General features: G+C 34.6%; 1 protein-coding gene across 1 annotated transcript in view; it reads left to right on the top strand.

Moving 5' to 3' along the window:
- EPHA6 (EPH receptor A6) overlaps nucleotides 1-21,970 on the top strand; it is an 868,762-nt gene that overhangs the window by 421,103 nt on the left and 425,689 nt on the right. The window lies entirely within an intron of this gene.

Here is a 21,970-nt window from a genome sequence, read left to right as displayed (position 1 = left end):
TTTATTTCATGCTAAGCTGTACTGCTTGATTCAGTATACAAAAGCTAAATAGCTGAGACCACCCAGCTGAAAATATACAATGGAAACCTTCACGTTGAATCACAAGCTCAAATATGAGGCAAAGATAACTTATTTTTTAAAAAGTAAGAGAACAATAAATTCTAAAGTATTTGTAGAAAGTTAGAGGGAAGAAATTAATTGAGCAGAAGAAAGAAAGTAGACATTAAGTAGTTGCCAAAAGTGGGAGGGAAAACAGAAGTTAACTTAGAAGTTGGTCAAAGCTAGGTGATGAAAAGTTGATGTGACAAGTTTGGAGAACCCTAAATCAAACTTACTTGCATGCACTGGTGACCAATATCACATACACAAAAAATATTCTTTAAGTCTTTTATCACTAGCTGCATCTTTATAAGGGCTGTTTCACTGTTTGCTCATAGAAAATTATCCCATATCCAAAGCATCCTGTAATGACTAAAATAATTACTTCGAAAATCAGAGTACTTGTGACTTCCGGTTGCATACCTACCATAGTAGAAATAGGTAAACCAGTATGGATCAAACTGATTGTGTTTTTCCAAGAAGGAAAGAGTCCTCTCTGTAGGAGACTGCACATACACAGGATTAACTACAATTCTAATGATCTTTTGTAGATGTTGTGAATCAAACCTGTAGTTTCAGATTTTTTAAAAAATAACATCGCCATATAAGCGGTCGACACCAAGATATTACATACTATTTCCCCTCCACTTCATTTTTTGCAGATCATCAAAGTAGGGGTTTCATGATACAAAGTTTGTATAAGCAAAATAAGTAACAGAAAAAATGCACAACTCTATGCCTATTGAATTTATTAATTTCCTGGCAAACAGTCATGGCATTATAACATAAAGACAACTATATACTTAAATTTCTTGTCCCTCCCAAGTGAGATGACATATATCTTGACTGACCTCTGTAAAAGAATTTTAAGCAATAAGCATGGTCCACTCTGTCCAAAAACTTGTCTGTGAAGGGAAAGAGTAATAGACAAAGGGAAGAAATAGAATCAAAGAAGGTACAATATAGGAGATGTATAGCTTAGACATCATATAGTGAACTTTATTTGTCTGTAATATTTCTTGTTTTTAATTTATTTATTTTTGGCTGTGTTGGGTCTTCGTTGCTGCGCACGGCCTTTCTCTAGTTGCAGCGAGCGGGGGCTACTACTCTTCATTGCGGTGCGCAGGCTTCTCATTGCGGTGGCTTCTCTTGTTCCTGAGCACGGGCTCTAGGCGCGCCACCTTCAGTAGTTGTGGCACGTGGGCTCAGTAGTTGTGGTGTGCAGGCTCAGTAGTTGTGGTGCATGGGCTTAGTTACTGCGCGGCCTGTGGGATCTTCCCGGACCAGGGCTTGAACCCGTGTGCCCTGCATTGGAAGGTGGATTCTTAACCACTGTGCCACCAGGGAAGTCCTGTAATAGTTCTTAAAAGTGCCTTTGGAAACCAGGGGAAGAGGATAACATTAGCCAAGTTTTATTATTGGTTTAGAGATATATGCATAGAGGGATTTAAAGCATAAAAAGCTTTAGCAGATATATGTCATTTAATCTTTTAACAACTCTATGAGCTGTTTGTTTTTCCCATTTCACAGATTAAAAAACTGAGGTTCACACTGAAAAGTGCTTAAGCTAGTTTTGAAACCAAACATTCCTGTTTCACACCCTCTGTTCTTGCCACCATCATTTGTATCTTTCTGTAGGACTGTATAAAATTTCAAAGCAAACTACAATTATAATTCTGTTCTATGAAGCTGAATTTCATTAAATTCAGACCTATTAGAACTGGCTCTACATTAAGAATGCTTATAGAAATTTTCTTGCTTAAATATATAGCTAATTGGTTGTATATAATTAATGATTTTCAAACATCTTAGAATTTTAATTATTGAGTCATATTCCATAGTTGCTTTAAAATGATTCAATCTTACAATGATTGACTAAATTCCATTGAATACATTTCCCTCCAGATATGGAAAAATATCTTCCTAGCTAGCTAGCTGTTTTACATAAACCAAAACAGACAGATGAAAAATTACCTAATAATTGGGTCTAAATCATTATAGGTTTGCTGAATTTAAAAAATCAATATTGAAAACTGGCAGTTGTTCTAATAAAAAAGAAGTCTTAAAATAAAAGCACCCTATGATTAGATGCACTGGTATGCATTTCATTGTTCCCCCACCCCAAGGAACACCAATCAAAACAGAATAAATAATAGTGTTCTAGCCAGAAAGAAAAAACTCACAAGTAAGGTATCTTTCCAGAGATTTCTGCATTTCCTAAAGTGTCATGTGTCATATATCCTGATAGTCCCCTTAAGAGCGTAGTATTATAATCCATACCCTGATGCTATAAAATATATTTTGTCATTCAGATTCCAATATCATACTGGAATAGCCTAGTGAATTTATCTATTTATCTTTAGATTCATACTTCTTTACCCATATAAGAATTATTCACATTTTTTTCAGCTAAATGCCAATTGTACTATGCAATCAATTTTTTTCTGGTTTTATTTCACAGTCAAGAATTGGAGAAAAATAGAAATGGGAATTTCACAAATGTTTTAGGAGGTTTTAAGTAAGGCTTTAATTTAATTAAAAATGTTTATAATCAAAACAAACAAATTCTTCATGGATGCCAAAAGACAAGAATAGCCCAGATGCTGTTGTTATTTAGCTGTGTGATCCTGGAAAATTGGAGTAAACTTTCCAGTCCTCAGTTGTCTTATCTGTAAAATGAAAGAGATATACTAGATAAACTCTAAAAAAGACTTTTTCACCTCTAGTTACTATTTGCCTCATTAATATATTTCTAATTAATTCAATATAATACAAAATTATAACACCTAAAACAACAATGCATATATATGTTGTAAATAGTGCTTAGGGTTGCCCTCTTAGGACAGACCGAGGAAAGAAAAGGAAATGGGAGGGGAGGGGAAGGCAAGGGAAAGGAAGGGAAAAGATGATCAAAGAAAGGCTACTCTGATACTGTCACCCTCATTATGGTTTTCTGAAAGGTTAATTTACCTCCCAAAAAAGACTAACAAAATCCTTGATGCTACTTATAGAATTCCTGGAGATGACCAGGTGTACTGCATTCTCCACTCACCTGATTCTTCTATAAGTTCAATTATAAAGAAATACTACAGAACTATAAGCCAATTCTGTTTTGCCCACATGTGTAGCCCAACCACATATATGTTTCAATGTAATACAAAAGAATGTACTTGCTTTTAATTTCATGACACAAGCCATTTGAATACTCATAAAATTATAGTTTTCATGATAATATAGTACTAGAATTCACAGTTTAAAATCTTTTTCCATTTACATTTCTTAGATACACTCCTTGGATTGAACTGATACTAGATTACTGTACAAACTCATAACTTTGGGCTCCTTTTTTATACTCATCATTGTACATGAAGGGTTTTAAAAAATAATTTATACCCCCATGAAACAAAATTCTGTAATAATTCTAGCTATTCCTAGTGCACAATGTCTGACATTCATCCCCAAACTCCATCAGGACAAATGGAAGCAGGTGGTGGTTGTGGAAGATGAGATAATCAGGCACAGAAACCAGCGCGCCTGTGATGATTCATAGAGCTCCGTGGAGATGGGCCTTCCCAGTGCAAGAGGAGTAGAGGAATGACAGGATAAGGAGGCAAAATGGAATCGCCCGGAGCAATACACATAGGCGCTGGAAAAGAGCTGTTGGTTTTCACCCAAGTAGAAAGGGGATCAGGAGATCACATCTGGTTTGTCAGTGAGGAGACTTAAATGCAAGGTGTGTAGAAAGTGGTTCCGAAAATTATCCGCTGTTGTATGCAGAGGACCCAAGAGTTAGCGTTCTAGATCTCAGTATATAGATACATAATTGAGAGTTTAGAATCATCAGGAAGCAAGGTCTGCTTTGGGGAAATACATAATCTTGTTAGGATCTCTTATAATCGCTATTATGCTGATTCAATCGATATTTTTTAGTTCCTGTCTTACTTCACCGTACTGTACAATATAACAAATCATGTTGCAACCTGATAGGAATGATATGGAAAACAGAGTCTGGATTTCTCACATACTGCTTAACTCCCTGAGTTTTCTCAGTATTTCTTAAATGGATTGATGACCAGTGTCAAGAGGTATCCATGGTATTATATAAATATCACAATCAATAGATGGCTTTAGTTAAAGTTATTCAGCAAGACTGAACTCCTATAAAAATTTGATAAAATTTCACTGTTTTAATAAATTGATTTCTTTCAAGTAGACAAAATATTGAGTCCTTCTATTTATATAAGTTCTTTGTGGCAGTTATTTATGTTTAAAAAATGAACAATTTTCCAATAATAGAATTTGTTTTTCTGGAATAAGAAATAGGAAAAGGAACTGATTTAAGTAAGTTATATGACTTCAAACTTGATGAAACTAAATGATCAAAAGTTGATGTTAGTTTATTCCTTTATATTCATAGTTCTTAACAGAAGTTATTTTATAATATCAGTTGTAGTTTTATCATTATAGAGTCTTCTTCATGTATAATTTATCCAACTTATTGCTTCAATTTAAAACCATTCATCTAGTTGCATTCTCTGTGAAAAAGGAGAATGACTCACTTCACAATAAAACTTCAGTCAAAAGGCAATTTTACATTTAAATAAAATTTTATTTTTATATTATAAAAAATTTTAAATAATGTCTAATATCATTATTTATTCATTTCAGTGTTCTGGACCCTTTCAGCATTTTCACAACACTTTCCTTCATTCTGATGTGGAATCAAAAAATGTACATACTGGTTCACTTTTTTAAAACAGAAAAACAGTTTATTTTATATGTATGCAGACTATACTGTTTTTCTTTATATTATTTAAAGTATTTTTATGTCCTGAGCCAGCCTAAAGACAAACTACATTTTATTAGGTAAAATTAATGAGACAATTAAAACTTTTAAACAGCAGATAGAAAGTGTGATGCCACTAGTTATGTCATGATTTTAGGGATTGTTCAGATATTTGAACAAGCAGTTAATTATTTGAAAACTTCTGATAACTATGGAGCATCTATCCATTTTCACAAAATCTCATTTTAAAAACTTGGTCGAAAATCAAGAATAGAAGATCTGCTTAGTCCCCCCCAGCCCCCATGACCCCTTTCCCTTTCTACTTCTTTTTCTCTACCGTCAACATTTTGTTTCAGAATTGGCATGGGTTTACAGTCTTAACCACACACTCTCAGGAAATAAAATCTTCTTATTTCAGACCAGAGAATACAAATATTTAGCATAATACAATAAATTCCGTTAGTAAACTAAATCTCCACATTAACTTAGAACGGGGCATGTTTAATGATTTCGATACTCTATGATATAAACAGATGCATTTTAAGTAATAAAGAAGAGTTATACTTTCCTTTCTCTGTCATAAAACCTTAACTTAGTTTTTACAAAATAGAAAGGAAATCATGAAGAAATATAATGTGGCATCTGAAATATACTAAATTACTAATCTGCTGCCCAATCTATTCAGTATTCTCTGATGCGGAGTGAAGGTTTGAATCTTTTCCTTAAGAGAGACAGTGAGCAAAATGGTGGCTGGCGAGAAGCGTTGTCACCCCCGCCACTTTCTCTTTCAAAAACTCAGAGAGGGAAAAGGTCTTCTCACCCAAAACCTGTATTCCTTTTCAACTGCTTAGACCTCCCAAGTACATATGTTTGTGGGAAATTTAGAAGAGGATCCAGCACAGTCTATGGTTTTGCATACATGTAGTGAAGAATTGGGAAAGAGAGAGAGAAATGACACTCCTTTGGACCCAAGGGATGCTTCTCTTTTTCTAGACTTCAGAAACGAAGTTTCTGAAGGGGCAGCTTATTTACCACATCATTCTGTGCTCTCAGGGGGAAAAAGTATGAATTTAATTATGTCCTTGTCAAGAGGTAATTCCATCTCAAAAATTAATTTTCGGTGCTTTGGAGTTATTGCACATTAAAAATATTGTCCCACAAAAAACATGGGTGGCTGTCACAAACATTTTGAAACTATTGACCTTACATAGCTTCATCTGCACAACTATTGATTTTTTTATGTCTTTATTTTGACATTTCATATGATTTCATCTAACATTCATCACTGTGGAAATGTCAGGTTTAAGGGTGTGCTTTTATTGTTTGGGTAGAGCAATCTTAGAAGTGGTTTACTACCTATCTGTTAGAAGCAGTAGGGTGGATTCATCAATGTTGAAATGATTCAGCATGAAGTTACCACACTTATTTTTCCAGAGGTTTCCATATTGCTCTTTTTTCCCTCCTGAGAAGTGAATTGGGTTGTCATTTTGGATATTAGATGTCAATAATTCCTTAACTGGGCTTTAAAACACTAAACCCATGAGTATTCTTAATTTGAGGACTTCTTAAGTATGAATGATACAATTGTTAGTACAGTTTCTATTTGTTGGGAAGATGGTAGGGGCACTAATACATTTCCAAATACCAGTTATTCAGGACACAGCCAGAAATCAGTATTTTAGTTCAATTTTATCATATAAATGTTTTGTCTTATCCAGATTTTCAAACTAGATTCTTCATGTTGTCTTCCCCCTAACCCTATGGGAGATAAATGACTGTTTAAAGACCCTGAATGGCACCTGTGACCAAAATATCATCTGAAAATATGTGTCTCTCTTTTGCTTGGCTAGCTTTTTTAAAATGACATTTGCAGTGTGTTAAAAAATAAACCAAGGACTTCAACTGAACAGTGAATAATTTATGTGTAAATAGGCTGACTTTTATTAGTATAAAAACTGGAGGAAGAGTCAACAAGTTACTTGTGTTACTATAGACTAGTTTCAAATCAGCCAATAGCATGTAAAAATCATATTTCCAGGCAGAACCAGCTACATAATTTGCAAGGCTCAGTGCATAATGAAAATGTGGAGCCCTTTGTTCAAAATTATTAAGAATTTCAGCAACAGCAAATATTAAACTAAGTGCAAGGTCCTTCTAAGTGTTGGACCCTGGGTTACTGAATAGATTGCATGCCCATGAAGCCAGCTCTGTTTCTAGGCCCTATTCATGAAAATTTAACTTTCTAATTCCATTTTTCAATGAAGAGAAACTTGACCTTCTTACACGATAGCTTTCTTTTCTAAAGAAAGCAACCTTGAACTGAGATAATCCATTTTCAGATTCAATAAAATACCATTAGCTAACTAAAATTTTAAAAATGATTTATTGCTAAAGTATGCAAAATATTATTTTGCTTGATTATTTGTTTTTTCAAGGTCTCTGAATTAGCAATTTTTAAAAATTTTTATTACTAGCTAAAGTAAAAGCAAAATAAAAATAAAAGTAAATTCCACTTGATCATTCTTATGACGACATTTCCTATGTATGGATGGCAAATCCAGAAGCTTCAAGTATCTCTCCATCTGTCAGCAGATTTGCAGAGAAAAGTACTGTTAATAAAAATGGCAGTACACACAAGGTGACCTTTAGAAGTTACCCACTATTCTCAATATGACATTGCTTTTCCCAGCAAATAAGAAACTATTATCTGGGTTTCATGTTCTCAACCAATTGCTATCAAAGCAGTAATAATTGATTTAAAAGGAAAGAAAGTATTATAACATGACTGTATCTCATTTATTAATGAAATATTTTTCCATTGGCCAAAAAAATTACCAGAAGAGGTATTATGCTATAAAAATACAGAGGGAGATTTGTTCCATATTATGATTCTTAAATTCTAAGTATTTGCAATGATTTAAAACTAAATCACTGTACTAAAATACAATTTTAGGGACTTCCCTGGTGGCACAGTGGTTAAGAATCCGCCTGCCAATGCAGGGGACACGGGTTCGGGCTCTGGTCCGGGAAGCTCCCACATGCCGCATCTAAGCCCATGTGCCACAACTACTGTACCTGTGCTCTAGAGCCCATGAGCCACAGCTACTGAGCCCACAAGCCACAACTACTGAGCCCACATGCCTAGAGCCTGTGCTCTGCAATAAGAGAAGCCACTGCAATGAGAAGCCCGGGCACCGCAACGAAGAGTAGCCCCAGCTTACCAAAACTAGAGAAAGCCTGCGTGCAACAACGAAGACCCAACGCAGCCAAAGATAAATAAGTATATAAATAAATAAAAACAAAATGCAATTTTAGTGGAATGTGAGTGATTTTTTTTCTTTTTAGTGGCATATGAGTTATTTTCCTTTTAATTGAATGGAAAAACTAAGATGTTTTCAAGTCTTTCATGTTTTAATTGTATTTGATTCTGTAAAGAACAGTTCTCCCAATGAGAGCTGGCCTACATAATGACATTGCTCAGTGTATTATTTAACTACTCAGATTTTTCCTTTAATCCCAGCATTTACTTTCTTTTACATATTCAAAGCAGATGCTCTTATGCTAGCTTGTGTATTAATGTTAATTGAAGTTATTCAGGTGGATGACAAAGAAAATTAGACCCCCTCGGGGTATCATCTTCCCTTGTAGTTTAAAAAAAAAAAGCTTTCAAGAACTGCATATATAAATTTGAACAAAATACTCTACTCCCATGCCACTATAGATTTCCTGTAGTGCATTTGATCATGCAACTGAGAATGCCTCTGACAAGATATATGCCTTATAAAAAGAGTTCAAATGATGTAATGGGTTTATAAAAAGAAATTCTACATAAATTCTGAAACGTAATTTTGACTATAAAATTATAAGGAAAACATTTATTAATTTTGTTGAGAAATATTTTATTCTGACAAAAGAAGGATATATAAGGTAGGAGAAAGGTATATGCATATATGAAAGAAAAAATATATAGGTAAAAACACTTATTAATTAACATATGTGAGTTAAGTTTGGAATAAAGTATATATACTTGAGAATGAGAGATGGAGGAATATTGGGAGGAAAAAACTCACTAGTTTAGTTGTGTGTCAAATTGTCATATTTATATAAATCAGTACCCAGATGTGTTTGTAAATCATGGGATTCTCAAAAAAACACTATATGGAATTTGTGAAGTATTTAAAATCTTTTGTACTCTGTGGAAGAGAAAGCTGTGGAAATCTCTCTTCCAAAGCAGGTATTTAATTCCATATTCAAATCCACACATAAAAAATCTTTAAGAAGAGATAAAATTGACAAAATTGCAAAAATTACGAAATGTAATTGGTATCTGATAAAATTGCAAAATGTAAATGGCATCTGTTGACTTTCAGCAGAATAAAACCGAAAAGAAAATATTTCTCCCAATAGTACCACAGGGAGAAAGAAATATAGTTTCAAAGCACAGGAGAAATTACAGATTGCAGTATTTTAGTAGAAATATAAAAAGCTGAAATAAAACTGAGAAACAGTGTAGCAACCTAAAATTATTCTTAAAATTATCAGATTAAGAAGGATACTGATGGAAATGTACATCTGAAGCCACTTCTTATTTGCTTAGTCTATGAACTGAAAGAGTGTTTTAGATTTAAAAAGAAAATGCAGGTTCTGTTTGTTGACTGATAGCAAGCAGAAAGCTTCAGGAGTTCCTAAGATTTTTTAATCCAGTTTCACTGAATACCTCCACCCTTATTTTCCAGTCTGTCCCCTCAGACCTTTCCCTTTTTTCTTTTACTGCTTCCTCCCTCTGTGCTCATGTAGATTGCCATTTCTCCCATCTTCACAGATTCTGACTCACAGATATCTTGAGGGACTGCTCATATGCCACCCCCATTTCCAAGACTTTCCTGAACCTCCCAGATCAAAGGGATAACTGTTCCTCTGAACATCTTTAGTCTTTTTTAAAACTTAGGAACATATTTTATTCTTTCTTCTAACTTGTTTCTTTATGCATGTTTCCCCCACCCCACCCCCGGTAGCACTTTCTAAGTTTCTAATCTGGACCACCCCATTCTAAATAGTATTAAGCATGATTAACCATGTTGCGCTAGAAGCACACTGGCTGGGTGTAATTCCAGGCTTCTGTACTCATTACTGTGTGATTTGGGGGAAGTCACTTAACAATTCTCTGGCTTCTTCACTTATAAAGTAGGCATAATCATAGAGAGAGCCTGTGAGGAATAAACAGGTTAATTTATTATATTTGTCTGCTAGTGCTGTCATAACAAAGTATCACAGATTGGGTGGCTTTATTAAGAGTCATGGATTCTGAGAATCCAAGGAGAAAGTGTCTGCAGGTTTGGTTTTGTCTGATGCCTCTTCTTGGCTTGCAGAGGCTGCCTTCTCACTGTATCTTCACATGGTTTTCCTCTGTGGTCGAACATCCTTGGCGTATCTCAGTGTGTCCAAATTTCCTCTTCTTACAAGGACACCAGTCAAACTGGATTAGGACCCACCCTAAAGGCCTCATTTCAACATATTCACCTCTTTAAAGGCCCTATTTCAAATACAGTCAATTCTGAGGTACTAGGGCTTAGGGCTTCACCATATAAACCAGGGTGCAGGGGGTAAATTTCATCCATGAAGAGCACATAAAACAGTACCTGATACATAATACTTAGTGAGTTCCTGTGGGGGTGATGCTGTTTCTCTCATCAGCTTTGTTCCTTTGGCTTCTGATCATTTTGGGTACTTCTGTCTTATTCTGCCAATGAATACGTGCTTTTCCTTATAATCTAAAGATAATTTCAAATTTGGATTCCTGTGGCCAACCTCCCTATGCCTATTTACCTTAAAAACAATTTTGTCTGTTACTCTATGAATATTTCATTATTCTATCATATTTAACTGAAATTTTAAGCTTCCAGGAATCTCCTGTTTTCTCAACTCTGCATATTAAAAATTTTGTTGTTTTAAATTGCAAAGCATTTTCCATTACCACAGAATAACTCAAGAGATAGGAATAACTGAAATATAAGAGATTCAAGCAGTTTGATAGAAGTATGTATAAAATATCATATATATTACATGTGCATTATACTGTATGAGGAAGACTATTACTGGTCTGAGCTAATGGTAAAATACTGAAAGTTATTTTACCCAAGATTCACTAGATTCAGAATAATTTGTCACTCTTAGAGAATTCCAGATGGCACAAAAATTGAAAAAAAAATCAATTCATAGACATATTGCGATCTAGAAATATTCACATGGAATTTCCTTCAATTATAAATGTCCAGTGACTGAGTTGTATTTAATTTACAGGCAGGGAAAGGCAGTTGCTGCTAGTAGCTTTCTGCAGAATTGTATACAATATTTAGAGTACTCCAGCTTTGACACTATAAATCAACCACCTTTTTTCTTATTTTCAGCATATCACATTAAACAATATAAATCTTACATTTTTACTCTGAATAAATGGTTCTAGCTAGCTTAGTAGTGATCAAGCAAGGGGAAAAAAGAATTAATCAGGAAAATAATCTGACCAAAATTTGAAAATTACCGCATCTGCAGAGATGTAACTGCCCACAGTCCTTTTCTGAAGAAAAGTGAATTAAGGGTACTCCCTTAGAAACCACTTAGAACTTCAGAAGCTTAAACTTTTATAACTTAAGGCAGAAATGTGAGCTCTTTACAGAAGTTTCAGTTTTCTAGTCTTCAGTCAAGCAAACGGTGTTGGTAGCTATTGGAAGCACACATCATGAAACAGCAAAAACCTCTTCCACAGCAAAGGACAAAATAATTTTAGACAAAGTCTTGAACTGCTGTAATTGTAGAGGAAAGCACTGGAAATCTGATGAGATTTCTAAAAAATATGATTTGCCTCATTGCAGATCCTCTGAAATTAAATGAGAAGTGTCTTTTATTTGCATTAAAACTGCCTACCCAATCCACTGATGCTTCTTAGCACAGTGTTGTGTATCAAAGCTTTATGAATTCAAATAAAACTCATATCAATATCTCCTCTATTACAGAGTAGCTTCCCAGTGCCAAGCAGAGAGGTCAATCTTCCAAATACTGAGAATGACACTCTTGCCATCAGGCTATCAGACATTATTTTTATGCAGAAGGTTGAGCCTAGAAAAGCTTCTTATTGTCACTTTTAAATTCAGCTAAATTTTAAATGAACCAGGAAAGTTCATGCTAAAAGTAATAAACAGTAAGTTATATTATAAAATATAAAAATACTTTGTGATGCAACCAACCATCCTATATTTTATATTTACTAACTGTAAGTTTGTATATAAGTATAATTCTTCTATATCTTCCTAAAAAATAATTCAGCAATTGCCTTCTTTGAAATGCATTTCCAGGTTAACTTTGCACATATTCACATAAGTAAATATTCTGCTTTTAATAATAAGATGTTTTTCTTTTGTTTTGTGAACATGAAGTGAAAATGAAAACACATGTGAACCACTTTACAGTTTACATGCAGTATGCCTTAGTGTAAACAGAGAAGAAAATAAGTGATGCCTATGAGGATTTCCAAGTTTATTTTGTTAATATTCATTTATTAGTCCATTTAATAATAACATTAAACTCATTACATGTTAACATAAATAATATTTTTATAAAAACAAAGCTATATTTTCCAAAACAAAAAAATGTTTACTGAGAAGTACAGTCTTGATATATATTTTTAATTGATGTTTTTATTGGAATGATTGTAGATTCACATGCAATTATAAGGAATAATACAGAGAGATTCTTGTATACTCCTTACGAACTTTATCCATTTTCCTACTCAATGGGAACATTTCGCAAAACTAAAGTTTAGTATCATAACCGGGATATTGACATTAATGTAATCCAACAATTTTATTAAGCTTCTTCACTTTTACTTATCCTCATTAGGAGTGTGTGTGTGTGTGTGTGTGTGTGTGTGTGTGTGTGTGTGTGTGTTTATATATGTGTGTTCTATAAAATCTTATCATCTGTGTAGGTTTGTGTACCAAGATACTGAACAATACTAATGCCACGAGAATCCCTTGTGTTGTCCTTTTATAATCACACTCACCTCTCTCCATCCCTTTTCCTCTGGCATATTACACTTTCTTCCATTTCTAAAATTTTGTCATTTAAAAAATATTATTTAAAGGGAACTATACAGTAGGTAACCTTTTGAGACTGGCTTTTTTCACTCAGCATAATTCTCCCTGGAGATTCATCCAAGTCGAATGAATACTATATTCCTTTTAACTGCTGAGTAATATTTCATGGTATGTATGTATCTCAGTTTATTTGAACATTCATCTGTAGAAAAATATCTTGGCTGATTCCATTTTTAATTATTAAACATAAAACTACAATGTGTATTCATGTATAGGTTTTATGTGAACATAAGTTTTCATTTCTCTGGGATAAATGCCCAGAGTGAGATTGCTGAGCCCTACAGTAATTGCATGTTTAGGTTTAGAAACTGCCAAACTGATTTCCAGAGTGCCTATATCATTTTGCATTCCTACAGGCAAAATATGAGTGACCCAGTTTCTCTGCATTCTTGCATTTGATGTCATCATAATTTTTTATTTTTGCTTTTACATTAGGTGTCTAGCTATATATCGTTGAGGTTTTAATTTGCATTCCCCTAATGGCTAATGGTATTGAACATCATTTCATGTGCCTGTTTACCATCTGTATATCCTTTTTGGTGAAGCGTCTTTTCATGTCCTTTTCACATTTTTTAATTTAATTATTTGGTTTTTTGCTGATGAGTTTTGAGAGTTCTTTATATATTCTAAATACTACTCCTTTGTCAGATATGTAATTTGCAAATATGTATCTTCTTCCAGTTTGTAGCTGGACTTTTCAATCCTCAGGATGTGGGCTTTCACAGAAAGTGTTCAATTTTGTTGAGGTCTAATTTATCAATTTTCTTTTTCTGGATCATGCTTTGGTGTCAAGCCTAAGAATTCATTTCTGAGTCCTAGATCCTAAATATTTTCTCCCATGCTTTTCTCTAAAAACTCATGTTTTTTACACTTAAGTAAATTTACATGTACATTGTTTCTAACTCACTTTGAGTTGGGGCTTTTGTTGAGGTCCATTTTTAGGGGGGTGCCTATGGGTGTCCACTTGTTTCAGTGTCAGTTGTTGAAAGACTATATATACTTCCTCCTTTGAATTACTTTTGAACCTTTGTTGAAAATCACTTGAGCCCATTTGGATGAGTCTGATTTCTGAATTCTCTATGCTGTTTCATTGATTTAAACGTCTACATTTCCTTTAGTGCCACCACTGTCTTTAGTACTACCGCTACAGAGTAAGCCTTATATCAGGTAGAATATTTCTCACTCTTTATTCTTCTTTATCAAGACTGTTTTAGATATTGTAGGGTCTGTATCTTTGAATTTTCAAATAAGCTTGTCTATGTCTACAAAGAAGTTTGCTGAGATTTTTCTAGAGATTGCATTAATCCTATAGACCAATTTGGGAAGAATTGACATCTTTACCATGTTAAGTCTTCCAGTCCATGAACAGGGTATATTTCTCCATTTATTTAGGTCTTCTTTAATTTCTTTCTTTTTTTTCAACATTCTATAATTTTCAACATATGGATCTTATACATGTATTGTTTTTGTTTTGTTTTGGGGGTTGTTTTTTGTTGTTTTTGGTGGTTCTTTCTGCCACACTGTGTGGCATGCGGGATCTTAGGTCCCTGACCAGGGATCGATCCCATGCCTTCTGCAATAGAAGCATGGAGTCTTAACCACTGGACCATCAGGTGTATTATTCTTTTAACACATTGCTGAATTCATTTTGCTAATACTATACTGAGGAATTTTGCATTTAAGTTCATAAGAGATTGGTTTTATTTTTGTTTTTGTTTTTGTCTGGTTTTAGCCTCATAAAATGAATTGGGAAGTGTTTCCTCCTCTTCTGGAAGAAGAGATTTTCTGAAATCTCTGTGTAAAATTGTTGTCAATTATTTAGTTTTTGGTGGAATTCCCCAGTGAAGTTGTCTGGGCCTGGACAATTCTTTTAGGGAAATTTAAAATTATTAATTCAACACTTGTAATGGTTAAAGGGCCTTCAGATTGTCTATTTCATCTAGGTTGAGTTTTCTTCACTAAACTAACAATCTGTGATTGGCATGACTTGGATAACATATCCACTTCTAGACCATTCACTTAATCAAGGGAATGGAGTAGTATGATGGGCAGTTCTGTCAAAATCACATGGAGTGTGGAAGAAGCTAGAGGGTACTATGATAGGAGGAGTGGGAGCAGGTATACTGGGCAGTTACAAATGAAAGATAGTTCTCTAAGGTCCAGGCATGCTTCATGACTGCACCCCTGCGAGGTCCAGCTCTTAGATTATCAAAGATTGCGTTAGCCTGATGTTACTCTGACCCCTTAGGCCTCCATCTCTTCTTCACTCCTTCCTATTCTCTTCTTTGAAGTCCTTTTAACCTCATCCTGGTAAGAAGAGAATTAATAGTATCTGAGCATCCCCCTATCATGTAATATTTCACAATGGCAATAAATTGAAGTATTTAACAACACAGGCTTTGGGGTCAGGTTAATCTGAGTTTATATCCTGACTCTGCCACTTACTTTCTTGATGACCTCAGACAAGTTCCCTCATATCTCTGCAAAACAGAGATGTAAATACCTACCTGAGGATAATTGTTAGGATTAAAAGATATAAGAAGGGCTTTTCACAGGGCCTAGGACAAATCAAACCTGAATTCCTATGGGCCCAAGCCACAAAACAATAGAAGAAACAACACATATTGCAGAGGCAAATAACAGTTCACAACTAGCTCCTGGACACCCCGTAGCTCATGACCCTGCCACAAAAGAAACAGCCAACATCCTGAACTGAGTGATAAGGGCTATCAGGTGGACAGGGCCTTTCACTGATGCCAGAGAAGTGTATACAACAGAATGGAGCTCTGGTAGCTTAGCTTCCCTTGAGCTGCTTAAGAGCCAAACCTCTAAGAAAAGTCAGTAGCTGGCCTAGAACCAGCTGGCTTGTCACAGGGCCTGGAGTCTGGGTGAAAATAACCTAAATATTTTCTTCCAGTTAAATTTTAAAATAGATAAAAAATTTATGAGGTGGATATTTATAGTCTGTTAAGGACAAGTGCTACACAAGATAAGACTCTTATTCCATACAAGGGAGCATGAAGGATTTAGATTAAGTATTGAGGAGTTTTCCAATGGTAAAAACTGTTATTCAGGCAGTTCCTGGCCAAATGCTTCTGTGTATAGGTAGATGGTCCCCATGGCTCTTGTACTGCCACACCCACCCATAGTTGGAGTCATCACTGTCACGGTCAGTGGAGCTCTGTCAGTTGAGATTTGAACAGGTAGGAATCCAGCTAAGTGACAAGCTGGGTGGGTGGAGAGAGGCAGGTTTGATTTATGTAAGAGTTTAGTGCAGTCATCAAGGACCCAGATCCTTTCTCTCCAACTGATATCCTCAGCCTGTTCGCTTTTGCCCTCAGGCAAAAACTCCCGAACTCAAGATAACTGCAGAAGATCCAGTCATCACATTTTCACACAGCTGTGTCCAAGGCCTGGAAAGAGAGAGTGGGTGTTTCCCTTATGTCTTAGTCTGCTGGGGCTGCTATAACAAAATGCCATAGGCCAGGTACCTTAAACAATAGACAGTATTTTCTCACAATTCTGGAGGCTAGGAGTCCATGATTAAGGTCCCAGCAAATTTGGTTTCTGGTGAGACCTCTCCTCATTTGTAGTCAGCCACGTTCTCACTGCCCTGTCACATGGCCTTTGCCCTGGGTTGGTATGGAGAGAAAGCTCTGGTGTCTCTTCCTCTTCTTAAAAGGACACCAGCCATATTGGATTAAGGCCACACCCTTACTCACCTTTACTACCTCCTTATAGGCTCTATCTTCAAGTACAGTCCAATTGGGATCGGGCTTCAAATTATGAATTTTGGGGCAATGTAGTTCAGTCCATAATACTCATGTCCCTTTTAAAGCATGAGAAAAATCTTTCCCAGAAGCCCTAAATTGACTTCTCCTCAATTAAGTCATTCACTGGCAAGGGGAATAAAATTACCATTAGTGTTTACCCGACTGAGAGTGGTCCCAGCCTGAACACCCAAGGAGTGAATGAAATCTGTGGGCACAGTGACCATCACAAAAACAGCTTGGAACTTTAGGAGGTTCTGTGCATTTAAAATTAGCAGGAAACAGGGTCTTTAAAAAACAGTTTAGAAGAGCTGGCTCAACAGCTGGAGACTTGTCATGCTCTGCTGGTGTGCTTGCAGACAAAAATATTAATATTTCCTCCCTCACTACCTGATTTTAATATGTATTAAATTTAATATATATTTATTTGTAACATTAAATTAAATATATCTATTTTTCAATTTCTTTGACTTACCTTGACGTTATAACAATTAAAATTAATTTTAAAAGATATATATTCTCTGGCTTCCCTGGTGGCGCAGTGGTTGAGAGTCTGCCTGCCGATGCAGGGGGACACGGGTTCGTGCCCCGGTCCAGGAAGATCCCACATGCTGCGGAGCGGCTGAGCCCGTGAGCCATGGCCGCTGAGCCTGCACGTCCGGAGCCTGTGCTCCGCAACGGGAGAGGCCACAACAGTGAGAGTCCTGCGTAGCAAAAAAAAAAAAAAAAAGATATATATTCTCTTTCCCGAGATCAGATTTGTGGTTACCAAAGTCAGGGAGTGGGAGGAGGGGGGATAGCATGAAGGCAGTCAAAAGCTATAAACTTACAGTTATAAGATAGATAAGTATGATAAATGTTTACTAAATTTATTGTGATAATCACTTCTTGATGTATGCAAGTCAAATCATATGCTGTACATGTTAAACATGTCTGTAAATATCTTAATAACACTGGGAGAAAAAGAAAAACATACATTTTTCTTTCCCAAAGTGTCTTCCTATGTTTCATGCCTCATATATTTATATTAATTCAGTAAAACCAACTTCCTCAGATACATTACTGGGAAAAAATTCACTAACAGATTTCCATTTGAGGAGAGAGTGAGACAGTAGGCAATTGTGAAGAATGAAGCATTGTAGGACAAAAAATGTAGACATACATAGAGAACACATGTTGGAGCTGAAGACATCAAAAATGGTCCAAGTTTTGGAAGCTTGAGAGAGGAACAGCGAGATATAGAGAGGAGCAGCAGGTTATACAGAGAAATTAGAAAAGAAAAAATGGCTACAAAGGTAACTATTGCTCTTTCAAAAGAAATTGCCTGCAATAATCTTAGGCAAAGAGCAGAGAAGTCTCCTTTCTTCCTTCTACTTCCTAATGCATATAATCCTGTGTTCACAGAATCCGAACTCAGAACAAATATAGTTTACATATGTTTTTTCTTTAATAAATCTTACATCTGACCCTCACTTTTTAAAAATTGAGGTATAATTTTCATACAGTAAAATTAATTCTTTTTAATTTTATAGTTTTTATGAGTCTTGACAAATGTATGTTGTTGTATCATCACTACTCCAGTTAAGATATGGAACACTGTATGAATTTACACAAGTTCCCTCATGCTCCTTGCCGTCAGCCTCCTAACCAACCCCAGTCTTGACGACCAATATTCTGATTTTTGTCTCCGTGGTTTTGCCTTTTCCAGAATGTCATGCAAATAGACATATAGTGTATAGCCTCTTAAGTCTGGCTGTAATGCCTTTGCAATTCATCCAGGTTGTTGCATGTATCAGAAGTTTGTTTCTTTTTATGGCTGAGTAATATTCTATTGAATGAATTTCCTACGATTTGTTTATTCATTCACCAGTTAATTAAAATTTGGTATTTTCCCCCAATATTGGTCAATTTTGGATAACATTATTCATAATATGAACAGTGAAACTTTCAAATACAGTGCTTGTCCATAAGTTCTCAATTCACTTGGGTAAATACCTAGAAGTGAAGTTGCTGGATCATATGGTAAGTGATGTCCTATGAGCATTGTGACAGCAAATCATAATCTTTCTCAAGACTATCTTGAAGAAACCCTCACATTTTATTAATTAAATCTGACACCTTATTATAATATATTCTACCCATTCTCCCTTTTTTATTATAAAAATCCATATCACATTATAGATAGCTATTAAGGTTTCTAATATTTTTCTTTTCTTTTTTATCAGGGAGGATGAGTCTTCAATCCTGTTTTTGTTTTTTTACCTTGCATAATCCACTTTAACCAATCAGTTGTAATCTCTTTAATGCCCCTGTATTCTTTGCTTCAAAGTCTGCAACCAGGGATAGTTAGGGAGTTTGGGATTGACATGTACACAATGCTATATTTAAAATGGATAACCAACAAGGACCTACTGTATAGCACAGGGAACTCTGCTCAATATTGTGTAACAACCTAATTGGGAAAAGAATTTGAAGAAGAATCGATACATGTATATGTATAACTGAATCACTTTGTTGTATAACTGAAACTAACACAACATTGTTAATCAACTATACTCCAATATAAAATGAAAAGTTAAAAAGAATTATCCCTCTAGTAATTACAGGGATGATATGGTGGTCCCAGATTGTCAAGGATCCAGGCTCCTTTTCTAATCACTCTCCCATCCTCGTAACTCCCATCTGAAGGCCCAAAATTGCTGTTTCAGCTCCTACCATCACATCCCCCTTCCATTAATTAGTAAGAGAAAAAGGAAGAAAAGTCCACAGGGCATATGCCTTTGTTTTGCAAGCATGACCCAATTTGCATTCATCAGATCTGTTCACGTTTCTTAGGCCAAAACCTAGTCACACAGCTATATATACAGCTTCAAAGGAAGCTGGAAAATGTAGTCTTTAGCTAGGACACAAAATGTCTATCTTATATTTTTATTACTATTGAAAAATAGAAGAACAGTAAAGGGATAACCAGTGATCTCTGCAATGTATCATCCAGATGTACAAACAAAATACTTAGAAATCATCTTTAAAACTTCTCTTTCTCTTCCTTGGAGACTGAAGCCATCACAAAATCTTGTAGGTTTTACCACCTAAACTTTACTTGTCTTTTCAGCTTCAACACCCATTCTAGTCCAATCTTCCAATGACTCCTGCCTGGACCCATAAAATATCCTCATAATTTATTTCCCTGAACATAGCACTTTGGCCTCTCTATAATCAGTTCTCTATTTTTTTAGGGAGGATTATCTTTTAAAAATTTGGATATGATCATTATCAGTTGATACTAAGTTTTGTTTGGTAGGATAAGATGTATAGGGTACATTTTCACCTTCCCCTAGGGTAAAAACTGTGTTTGTTTTGTTCATTATTACATTTCCAGTGCCTATCATGAAATAAATATAGCCCCCAAAAATTACTGAATGAATTTAATAAATAAAATTATCCAATGAATAACCTAATTTTACTTTGGGTACAGGGAAGAACAATGTATTCACACAATAATTCTGGGAAGAGTGGGTAATACAGTATGTGAAAGTGACTCAAAGTTACCAATGGAAATGAATATGAGGTTGCCTCTACGAAGTTCTCATTCCAGAAACAAATATTTGATTAAGTGAGTCAAGTTTATAGACTAGAGTAAATTCTTAGAGAAAGTACAGTTATTAGTCATTGCCTTTCACAAACTTCAGTGGTATGGCAACTTCCTTGATAAAAGTTTACATGCTTTCTTGCACTATTTGATCAATTGAAAAGACTCTGTTTGTAAACTTCAGTATTTCTGAAATTAATTTGTGGCCAGTATACTTTTCACATTTAAGAATTGAATTACAAATTGAATCTTTTTGAGAGCCATATGTCAAGACATGATATCTTTGATTAAAGAAGAGTCAAGTTGCAAACATCTACAGTTAATCACTCTATGGTCTTATCTGATTTTCTAAAAATTTACAGTACCAACTGAACTACTATCCTTTGTTTAATGCACTGATAAACTTTTTAAACTTAATTTTTGAACAATCATAATTTTGTGTTTGTATATGAAAGAAAACTTTTATATACATTCTTTTCTATGCTAAGAATAGAAAGTAAAATACTATGAAAATGACAATGTAGAATAGGATAGTATATGATTCCTTATAAAGAATACCATAAGCCAAATATGATTTCTAAAATTCTACACTTATCCTTGAAAAATAGAAATCTGATAATAAAGATTACCCTGATATTGTATTGCAAATTCATTTGACTGTGTTATCCATATACTGACTTTAGTCTAAGTATTTGATTTTATGATTATTTTGGGTCTAACTTCAAAGTTTAAGACTGAGTGAATGTGCATGCATATTAAAACTTGGCAGAAGTAAATATTAGATCTTTCTAAATTTAATCTTATTTTCTTCCAAGTTATTTAAAAACAGGCTTAATTCCTCATGTGAAGAATAGTGGATTGTTTTTTTTTTGATTATGTAGTAACTTTTTCAGGTCACTTGAGAATCATTACTATATTTGAAAAGGTAATTTATCATTTTCATACTCAAAAAGCATTTATTAAGCAACTAATTGAGCATAATTTGGCTAGGTGAGCCCAAAGGTAGTTACATAAATAAAAATTATGAAATTAATAAATACAGGAAACTAAGAGTTAGATAAAAAATTAAATATATTAATATCAGGAAAGTATTTTACCATGATTGATCAAAGATATACCCATTAAGTTTATCAGAAGTTAAGTAACAGAGCCGGAGATTCTGGAAGCATACAGAATTGGGATGGGAATTAGATAGTAATCATAGGTGGCTTTTTCTTTGATGGAACAGTATTTATAGAAGTGATGGAGTGGACCTGGCCTTCCTTTTCAGCTTTAGTTACAATGGTAATATAATTTTACCAAGTGGACAATTATCAGAAATAATTAAAATACCTTACCAAATGAATTAAACATCTCAGTGGGCTTTTTTTTTTCTTTTGGTACTTTCCCAACTATAGTACTTTTATACTGCCTATAAAATTAGTTTATATACCTAACATTTATTTTTTACTTCTCTGAATACTGAAGCATATTTCCCATCACCGTTTCATGTAGCCTTAAAATTGATGTTGGTATAAGTTTCCATGCATTATTAAAAATCTCCTTTCAATTTATTTTATATCAAAATTCCATTTTA

The sequence above is a fragment of the Tursiops truncatus genome, chromosome 4 (genome assembly GCF_011762595.2).
Source record: "Tursiops truncatus isolate mTurTru1 chromosome 4, mTurTru1.mat.Y, whole genome shotgun sequence".
Classification (NCBI taxonomy): domain Eukaryota; kingdom Metazoa; phylum Chordata; class Mammalia; order Artiodactyla; family Delphinidae; genus Tursiops; species Tursiops truncatus.
The sequence above is the reverse complement of the archived record's forward strand: the minus strand, read 5'-3'. Positions and strand labels throughout refer to the sequence as shown.